This window comes from Mytilus galloprovincialis, chromosome 4 (genome assembly GCF_965363235.1).
Source record: "Mytilus galloprovincialis chromosome 4, xbMytGall1.hap1.1, whole genome shotgun sequence".
In the NCBI taxonomy this organism is placed as follows: domain Eukaryota; kingdom Metazoa; phylum Mollusca; class Bivalvia; order Mytilida; family Mytilidae; genus Mytilus; species Mytilus galloprovincialis.
In genome coordinates this window covers 76,806,716-76,815,577 of record NC_134841.1, presented here as the reverse complement: position 1 = coordinate 76,815,577, position 8,862 = coordinate 76,806,716, and positions in this window count along the sequence as shown.

The following is an 8,862-nucleotide window of genomic DNA, read 5'->3' as shown; positions in this document are numbered from 1 at the left end:
TGTCATGTGAACACATCACATTAGTTCTCTTTAAAAAAAAGTATCCATTCAGTCCTCTAATGGCAGTAGCAGCAGTATGGATACAATAGGTCATAAAGAATATCAATAAGTAATATTATTTATTTATCCAAGGATACTCGATTCAAATTACGTTACTAATAACTAGAAAAATATTTAAAGTAGGCATATGTTACTGCAAAGAAAAAACCCCATAAAAGATAAGATTTTGTAATATATATTGTATTAATTGTTTTGTCTTAGATGTAATTTCACAAAGTATCAATCGAAAACTGAACACAGGGATAGAAATTAAAATATTACACACATACAAATACATTCAATATTCATACTTTCTAAATGTTTTTTTACTTATCCATACAGTATGAAATGGATAACTAGATAAATAAAGCCAACAGTAGTATACCGGTATTCAAAAGAAATAAATCGACTGAGAAAAAAACATCCGAATAACAAACCAAAACCGAAGGAAACACATCAACCATATGAGGAAATCAAAGAAACAACAGTCACACCGAGGTCTTATCAAAATTACTAATAAATGGGTATAAAACAAACAAAGATAGAAGACAGAACAAGTGAATAAACACACTCAATATGGTTGATTAACACTCTAAAGATGACAAAATAGATATCACCAAATCAACTTATAGCAGGTTTTTCGAAAAATTATAGAATGCTAAAAAAATCGAAAAAATGACAATTTGAATTCATCCCGATAAATTATAGAAATACAAATTGTAAGAAGAACCCCGGAACAATTTTCAAGAATACTTCTGAAACGGTGTCATAATATATAAGCAAACACATACTACGAGAAATCCTTAAATTTCTACAAAACATTTCATAGAAAGATTAAGATTTAAAAAATCAGTCCCACTCCAAACACGTATAGGCTTTGCTCATTGTTGAAGGCAGTACGGTGACCTATAGTTGTTAATTTCTGTGTCATTTTGGTCTCTTGTGGAGAGTTGTCTCATTGGCAATCATACAACATTTTTCCTTTCTATTTTACATAAGTTACAACCGAGAGTTTAAATTTACCGAATTATTTCTTTGACTTAAATAGCGTTCAATTAATAGACACATCCAGCCGATGGTCAACTTGGCTTGAATTACTATAATTTGTTTTTAAGAGAGAGGAAAAGGATATTCAAACTCACAAAAAAGAAAATTTAAGACTGAGCAACACGAACCTCGTTAAAGACACCCTTGTAGATTTCGAAAAAGAGCAGGCAAATGGCGCTACAAGGCAGCACTCGCACACGCAAAGTGGAAAAGGATTAATATAAGTTGCAATAACATGTTTCCCAGTCCAATATAAATTAATATGTTAGAACTAACTGGTGCGTCTGAGAAAAGACTTGAAACGGTCCGGGGTATCCTATAATTAGTTATCAAAGGTACCAGACTTATAATTTGATACGCCAGACCCGCATTTCGTCTACATTAGACTCAACTGTGACGCTCAGGTCCAAATAGCTAGAAATTAAAACAAGATTGAAGAGCATTGAGGACCCAAATTCCAAAAAGTTGTGTGCCAAAATACGGCTAAGGGAATCTATGCCTGCGATAAGAAAATCCTTAGTATTTCGAATAATTTATATATTTTATAACAGTTAATTTATAAAAATGACCATAAAATTGATATTCATGTCAACACTGAAGTGCTTACTACTGGACTGGTGATACCCTCGGGGACGAAACATCCACCAGCAGTAGCATCAACCCAGTGGTGTAAACAGTTATCAAAGGTACCAGGCTTATAATTTGAACAGATTGCCTATCGACGTAGTATTTGGCTCGAGAGACAACGAACATAAACCAAACCCATGATTTGGCCACTATTACAAAAGCCAAACAGAACAAGGTTTACAACATCAGATTCAAAAGTGGTACCATTAAAATCAGGACACAGTGCTGGTGCAGATCGTCGCTTTCAAAGAAGAGTAATTGGCCGACATTCCAGTCTTCAATGTTAAGAAGGAGTTTAGCACAGGTATAAAAATCACCCTTCACATGAACCTGCTCCTACCTATATAATTAATAAGTGACAAGCTAACACATGTTCATAGGATACACTGGAATATACAAAATCTTGTCAAGAGAAGTCAGAGGAGACATAAACGCCAAGGAACCGATATCCAAGACCGACTACTACGAAGATGCAACATTTGAAGAGAAATCAAACTAGGGATATGTCATCACAGATGAATAGGGAGACTATTAATTACTAGATCTGTTTAGTTTCATATTACAGGTTTAAAACATATGTTAATAACCGAACAAAAAATCTTGGAACTCAATTAAAAACGAGAATTGTTCCTTAAAATTTCAGCTAACGTTCGATCCTTATTTTGTTTTATCACCTCATCCATATTAATGTAGAATAAGGGGATATTTATATAAGACATAAAAGGGTTGGAATTTCATACACTTTATCCCAAGCATACATGAAGAGACACTAGTTGTCGAAATGCCCATATACAATGGATAGATATATTGAACAACGTGGACATATATAACAATAAGACTGACACGTCAACGCACATGTTGTTCCTTTTGCCTAATAGGACAATGCATTACATTAGAACGGCTTAGAACATTACATGATTCATTTTTAGAGGTTCTCAAAACAAGAACATTTCTATTTCTTGATACGGGAAATGATGTCAACCAAATGTCTTTTACGGTTAACATTGGAATACAAGAGTAACATTTTCATTACTTTTTTATGGGTTTATTTTGCTGGTCTTTGTTTTGAAGGAATTAATAACTATCTTTTTCGAAAACTGTTAGTAGGAGGTAGAAAAAGGCGTTTAATTCTTGGTTTGGTGTGCGGCAAAACAAACACTATATTTGTACTTTTTAAAATTATCTGTTTTCCCTGCATATTAGGAATAAGGAGATACAGCTGTGAATCATTAATCTGTATCTGAGCAGAAAGTTGACAAACCAGGGTTATGTCTAAGAACGTCTCGTCCTTTTTTAAAAATAAAAGACCTCATCGGAAGGTACCAAGACCTTGTTGTTAAATATTCTGTATCGACTAATAATAATGCAAGATTGTCTTGAAGTATAGGTTCAGGTTACTGATGTTGTTTGTCGTCTTGATAACGTGTTATATTCCTTTTTTTTGTCTATGAATATAACTTTTACTGTTAAGTCTGTTTTTTTATATACATTAGACGTGAGTCACGTGACCCTTGTTTATCCCGTCATTGTGTTATTGTTCTATGATAATTTTTGTATTCTTGTGCTTCACTTTTGCTAATGTGCCTAGTCTATATGCATTTTTGTGTTTCTTTGATACATACGACTTGGCTCTGTACTTATGCATCACGTCATTATGTTATTGTGGTAGAGTAAATTTTTGAATTCTTGTCTTTCATTTTTGCTAATTTGATTTGTCTATATGCCTTTTTGTGTGTCTTTGTAACATATTTGTTTGTTTTCATAGTGCATTAGTGATTCAGATTATAACACGATATTGACTGCTGTACCCCTATTATTGACATTTTTACCTATTATGTCTGTTTTGTTCACACATCGTTGTCAATATAAAGGAATTTGTTACGACTGTCATACAAGTGAGAGGTTTAGCTAGCTATAAAACCAGATTTAATCCACCATTTTCTACATAAGAAAATGCCTATACCAAATCAGAACTATAACATTTATAATCCATTCGTATGATGGATGTGTTTGTGCTTTTGATTTTGCCATTTAATTAGGGAATTTTCGTTATGAATTTTTCCCGGAGTCCAGTATTTTTGTGATTTTACTTTTTTCGTATGGTCTTATACAGCCATATGTTTCAAAAATATTGGAGTGTGAGTGCTTTTGTCGATAATCATTGTTTTAAAAGCCTTCAATGAGATTATTTAACCAGATTGAGCTCGCGACCTTTTAAATTCTAATATTCCAGAAAATTATGGTCATCAAAGTTTCATTAAACATGTAAATTATTGAGAATTCCAGAAATTTTACCAGATTTGGAATTCCACCCATTTGAAATTCAATTGTCCCATGTCAAGGCTTAGGTCATAAAGTTTTCATAAAATAAATGGTTTCATTTGCTTTTTCGAAAGTTTTTTTCTGGGAGGCTATCTAGAAATTCTCCTAATATGGCATGATGGAAAGTCTCTAATCGAAATAACAAAGTCAAAAGCTCAAAGAATGGTAACATCTGTCATTCCTGACTTAGTACAGCCATTTCCTTATTAAAACAATGAAGAACATTATCGATTTAATTATGAAAATGTAAATGATGTAACGATCTTTTCTATAGCTGGATTAATAATTGAAGTTTGAGCAATGAATATATTTTGTCTTTTTTCAAACTTTTATAAATTAACACATACAGAATAATTGATTCTTAATGCAAAAAAAAAAATGAGTGACCCAATATAAATTTTGAATGATTAAAACGGAAATATTCCTTTCAATACTATGTAGTTTTGAAACCAAATTATGTGGACAGATTTTCGAAATATATCTAATGAAATTGAAAAAGGCATATTTAGAACGTCTATTACGTGCATTCTGTTATATTTATAGTTTTTCATGCATTTCATGTATTTAAACAGATAAGCACATGTAACTTTTCATTCTACCACTTCAATTAATATAATTATATGTATACAATAGGTCTTAACCATTTATTGATAATGAGTTTGTGCCAATAAAAATATTTGTTTCTGTATTTGTATTTGTGATATGAAAAAATAACGAATTATATTAGATATAAAGGTATTAAAGTTTTTAAATTATGTTAAATTGTAAATAATAGCCGATGATAGACTGCTTTTTAATTAACAGTATTGCAAATGTTAAAATGCGTTTGAAGTGTCCATAAATAGACGTTACTCTTAAGTTTTTATCGGAACAGCTTTGGCAGAAATTTTACAGATGCATGTGGCACATTTTCATATTACAACATATTTCAATACAGCACAAAAAAAGTTCATAAAAGACCTCATCACATGATTTTAATTCCGCAAAAATCATTTCAACTTCTTTGTTGAAAAAAACAATGCACAAGTGATTAAGTATGTTAACAGTTATCAAACGTACCAGGATTATAATTTAGTACGCCAGACGCGCGTTTCGTCTACATAAGACTCATCTGTGACGCTCATATCTACAAATTTATAAAGTACAAAATTGAAGAATATTGAGGAACCAAAATTCCAAAAAGTTGTGTCAAATACGGCTAAGGTAATCTATGCCTGGGATAATAAAATCCTTAGTTTTTCGAAAAATTCAAAGTTTGTAAACAGGAAATTTATAAAAATGACCACATTATTGATATTCATGTCAACACCGAAATGTTAACTACTTGGCTGGTGATACCCTCGGGGACGAAACGTCCACCAGCAGTGGCATCGACCCAGTGGTGTAAATAGTTATCAAAGGTACCAGGATTCTAATTTAGTACGTCAGACGCGCGTTTCGTTTACATATCATAATTGACCTTTTTTCTTATCTGCCAAAATTATACACAGTTGTTAAAATAAACTCATCATAAAAACCAGGATTGAAGTTTTATATCTGCCCCAGTTGTGCGTTCGTCTTCAAAAGACTCATTAGTGACGCTCGAATAAAAAAAAGTTAATAAGGCCAAATAAAGTACGAAGTTGAAGAGCATTGAGGACAAAAAACATAAAAGTTTTGCCAAATACAGCTTAGATAAATTATTCCTGAGGTCGATATATTATGATTTGATAGGACTTGAAAAAACTTTTTTAATTAAACTGATTGGTCTTAGTTGAACCCACTAAAGTCTCAAATGTGCCCGAATATGGCTGTCACATGATCTTATTGTTGCTTAATTAAAGAGATGGGACCAAACCAGAGTCACATTGATTACAAATATCATTAGATCTACGTGTATGTCGAATGGACATATTTTGAATAAATCATTATTTATGTAACATCTTTTCTCTGACGGCTTACGTCAACTTATGCACTTGCTGATGTGTTTAATGGTGATAGCAGTATATCATTTATTGCAAATATCAACCATTATTACCAGTATGTTTCTATTCTTCATTAATACTTTTACATAGTTTCAATTTTCATACCAAATTAAAAACTTTATCGATGTCAAAACTGGTGAAAATAGTCCCTCCTGCTCAAGGTGGGGATGAGGGTAGGTTACATTACTAACCTAGTAGTTTGTAAAATGATTTTTATCATTTTGCTTTCAATACTTTCAATAAATAAGCTCAATAAATATACCATGGCTGAGGATTTAACTCCTATGCGTTCCATTTTTTTTTAATAAAGAATAATGCGATCTACGATTTCCAAAAAGTCAAATTTCAATTTCCGAAATACCGAACTACATGGATGTATACAATTATAGGTAGTCACAATACTTTACGAACGACTTATGAAGCTTCAACATACATCATAATGACACTTTAATTTGTTCTCGGAAATAAATTGGAAAAAAGGAAATTTTCGACATGAGCATATTGGTCTTGCAATCAAACACTGTTTTACTATATCAATATTGTCTATTTGATTTGTTTCCCCTTTATATATCAGACAAAGTAGAAACAGTTCGAATGAGACGTTGACAGAAGAGTGCTGTTCTCCTAATCGCAACGAAAAAAACAGTTTATGCCAGCGTAAGTGCATACGTTGTTATGTAATCAGATTCACGATGACAGCAACATTATAATATCGAGGAGGAGTTTTATTATAAAGAATGATTTTTTTTATGCAAAACATATTACATATCGAATCGCCGGGGGCTTATAATAACAAAAACTTCTTCTCAATTAATAAGGCTTTTCTACCTCAGGCATAGATTACCTTAGCTGTATTTGGCAAAACTTTTAGGAACTTTGGTCCTCAATGCTATTAAACTTCGTACTTTATTTGGTCTTTTTAACTTTTTTTTGATTCGAGCGTCACTGATGAGTCTTTTGTACACGAAACGCGCGTCTGGCGTATATAATAAATTTAGTCCTGGTATCTATGATGGATTTATTTACCACTTAATTAAAATTCCAACTGAACTGTTTCTAACATATTCGATACTTTATTCCCTTTAAGTTACTTGATCATCTTACGGTAATGTAAATGAAATTGAAGACCTGTGTATGTTTTGTTCTTATCCTTATTTATAATTTCAGTTTATACACGCCCAGTGTTATGATTTAAATGCGCTTTGCTTTCTTTTAATGGTCATGCAGCACCTCACATATTTACCAAATACTTGCAAACTAAAATTTGGCTACAGAGCTTTATGAGTTTGACTGTCCCTCTGGTATCTTTCGCCACTCTTTTATGTGTATATGTTGTTGTGAATGTATCTACATAAATTGGTTGAACAAATATTTTATTTCCTCTACTAATACCACATAACCTTAAACAGGGTGTATCTTCTATAAGATTTGCGTTAGAGTTTAAATATCAATTTTATTATTTCTATTTCTGTTAAGGTGGTTTGATTGTGACTGATTGCAAATAATTATTTTCCTTCTTGTTTACATAAAGACATAAAACATATCGTTTATATCTTTTAACTCTTGACGAATAATAATTTCAATAAAATGTAAATAAACTGATTTAGAAGTTCAACTGTGCTCACGTTGCATGCAGTCTTAGTTCTTAACTTCATGATATATGAATGCAATACACTTTAAAAGGAATTTCGCTTAATTTAACATAGTTTGAATTTAAAGCGAATTATATATGTACAATTTACAACAGCGCGACAGGCACATTTCCCGGTTCTTTTGTTTTACATGTTTACTCATCTTTCTGTGATTTTGGGACAACTATTTGGTGTGCGTTGTTCTTCAAGATAAGATTGTTATTTTGAATAAGTATTATATTTAATTAAAACAATAAGCTTTGTCGTTTACATTCAATGCTCCTACAGTAGTATATATATTGTATACTAGTTATAATTTTTTCACAAAAAAAATGTACAAATTATTATTTATATGTCAAGTTTGTACTAATTATGATTTGTTAAAACAAATACTAATATCAATTTGTACAAAATCTTATTAAATTGACCTATTACTTGTACAAAGATGTATCATCATTTAACATAATCAAAAAGAATGTCTTGAAGAAAACATTTATGCAGTCAACTTTATTATTTTGTGATATAGTATTTACTTTGTGGTCATAAAAAAGAAATTTTGTTGTTTGTATATATGCTGTTATTAAAACCAAATCCATATTATACATTATTGTACAATGCTGTACTCCTAATTTTGATATTTGTACCTTTTATGTGTTTTGTTTTGTTCAAAAAATATAATTGAATTTTATGCAGCTATCATACAAGTGAGCGGTGTAGCTAGTTATAAAACTAGATTTTGTCCACCATTTCAACCTAAAAAAATGTCTGTACCAAGTCAGGAATATGACAGTTGTTGTCTATTCGATTGATGTGTTTGAGCCATTTGATTACGGACTGTCCGTTTTTAATTTTCCTTGGAGGTCGGTATTTTTGTTGTTTTACCTTTTGTTATAAAAACTTATTTTTATATATGTTCTGCAACAGTCGTTATAGATAAAAGATAAAATGCTATCGACATAAGGAACGCCTGTACCTAGACAGGAATAATTCAGTTGTTTTCCATTCGTTTGATGTATTTGAGCTGTTGACTATACCATTTGATAAGGGACTTTCTGATTTGAACTTTCCTTGGAGTTAGGTATTTTTGTTGTATTATGTTTAACGATATATTATTAAGGCAATCAGAAACAGGAAACAGAATAAACAATCGATAAAATGAGATTCTAGTAATGAATTTAGGGGTGAAATTGGAAGATTGTCGTTGTGGAATTTGAAGCAATACCGACTTTTAA